This window comes from Triticum dicoccoides, chromosome 3A (genome assembly GCF_002162155.2).
Source record: "Triticum dicoccoides isolate Atlit2015 ecotype Zavitan chromosome 3A, WEW_v2.0, whole genome shotgun sequence".
Taxonomy (NCBI): Eukaryota; Viridiplantae; Streptophyta; class Magnoliopsida; order Poales; family Poaceae; genus Triticum; species Triticum dicoccoides.
Window position 1 is genome coordinate 529191116 of NC_041384.1, and position 2266 is coordinate 529193381.

Below are 2266 nucleotides of genomic sequence, written 5' to 3' on the forward strand. Positions count from 1 at the left end.
GTCGCCGTCCTCCAGCCCGTTGCAGGCTGCTCCGTCGACCTCGGTGGTTCCTGTGTCCCGACCACATACACGCAGTCGCAGTGGCATTTTCAAACCTAAGGAACGTAAGGATGGTACGGTTGCTTGGTTGGCTGCTTGTTTGGCTGCTGCTGTTGCGGATCCATCTTCTGAGCCTCGCTCATATCAGGCTGCCCTGCGCATTCCACATTGGCGAGAGGCTATGGAGCAGGAGTTTCATGCTCTTCTTCGTAATAAGACATGGACTCTCGTTCCTCCACCACCACGGGTAAATGTTATTGACTCAAAATGGGTATTCAAAGTGAAGAAGCATTCGGATGGATCTATTGAGCGTTACAAAGCGCGACTTGTTGCTCGCGGTTTTCGGCAGCGTCATGGTCTTGACTATGAGGACACCTTCAGTCCTGTCGTCAAGCCTACCACTATTCGGCTTCTTCTCTCCATTGCTGTTTCTCGTGGTTGGTCACCTCGTCAACTTGATGTGCAGAATGCTTTTCTACATGGATTTTTGGAGGAAGAGGTTTATATGAAACAACCGCCTGGTTTCTCTGATCCTGATCGTCCTGACTATATCTGTCGTCTTTCCAAAGCACTATATGGTTTGAAGCAAGCTCCTCGTGCCTGGCATGCCCGCCTTGCCTCTGCCCTTCGTGCTCATGGGTTTGTGCCGTCTACTGCTGACACTTCGTTATTTCTTCTACAGAAGCCAGAAGTCACTATGTATCTTTTGGTATATGTCGATGATATTATCCTTGTCAGCTCTTCTCAGTATGCTGCTGATGCTCTTGTCTGCTCTCTTGGTGCTGATTTTGCGGTCAAAGATCTTGGGAAGCTTCACTACTTTCTTGGAGTTGAGGTCACTTCTCGTGCTACTGGTCTTGTCCTTACGCAGAAGAAGTACTCCTTGGAGTTGTTACAGAGAGCTGGCATGCTGAAGTGCAAACCGACCACCACACCCATGTCGTCTACCGACAAGATAACAGCTGTTGATGGTGAGCTTTTGTCTCCTGCGGATGCCACAGAGTACAGGAGCATTGTTGGTGGACTTCAGTACTTGACGATCACGAGACCAGATATCTCTTATGCTGTTAACAGGGTTTGTCAGTATCTTCAGACTCCCAGAGATACTCATTGGGCTGCTGTTAAACGCATTCTTCGTTATGTTCAGTTCACCCTGACATTTGGTATGCATATTCGGCCGACTTCCTCTCGGGTCCTTTCGGCCTTCTCTGATGCAGATTGGGCTGGTAGCCCAGATGACAAGCGATTCACGGGGGGTTATGCAGTATTCTTTGGCTCTAATTTGATCGCCTGGAGTGCTCGGAAACAGGCTACTGTGTCACGTAGCAGTACTGAAGCTGAGTACAAGGCTGTGGCTAATGCTACTGCAGAGATTATTTGGGTGCAGTCTTTGCTTCAGGAGTTGGGTTTGTCTCAACCACAGCCTCCTATTCTTTGGTGTGATAACATCGGTGCTACATACCTTTCTGCAAATCCAGTATTTCATGCCCGAATGAAACACATTGAAGTTGACTATCACTTTGTACGGGAACGTGTATCACAGAAGCAACTCTAGATCAAGTTTATCTCATCTAAGGATCAACTTGCAGACATCTTCACTAAGCCTTTACCGCTGCCACAGTTTGAGGCTTGTAGGCGCAATCTTACCCTTTCAGTTCTTTAGAAAGTGGCTAAGATTGAGGGAGGGTGTTAGACTATGTATAGCTTCTGTACCTATGTACGTATATGGTACATATTGTAACACAACCATTATATATAATGAGATAAGCCACCCCTAGAGGGTTGTGCTGGTTCCCCAAAACTTATTGTCTTACAGTTCTAGTTGTGCACATGTAAAAAAGAATCATATACTCCCTCCGTAACAAAATGTATGGCATTTTTTTATGCCCTACGCAAAACCAAAAAACGTGTTACATTTTGGTACAGAGAGAGTAGTATTAGTTTTGCACTTTTTAGTGCGTGTTTCGAAGTGGAGCTGTGGGGGCGACGTAATTAGCAAAACAGGCCAGCCAGTTTATTTTAGTAACTCTCGCTCAACAGGCCTGCCAGTTTTTTTTTTCTTTTGATGTTCGTCACTGCGTGCTGCGGCAGTTGACACTGGTAGGCCCATGTAGATCGAAGAGGTAAGTACACGGTGGCTTGTTACCTACCAAGCGGCCCAGCCCACGATAAGAAGGCCAGGCTTGGCAACGATCAATGAATGTCTCTCTCTTTCTCGCTTCTGCAA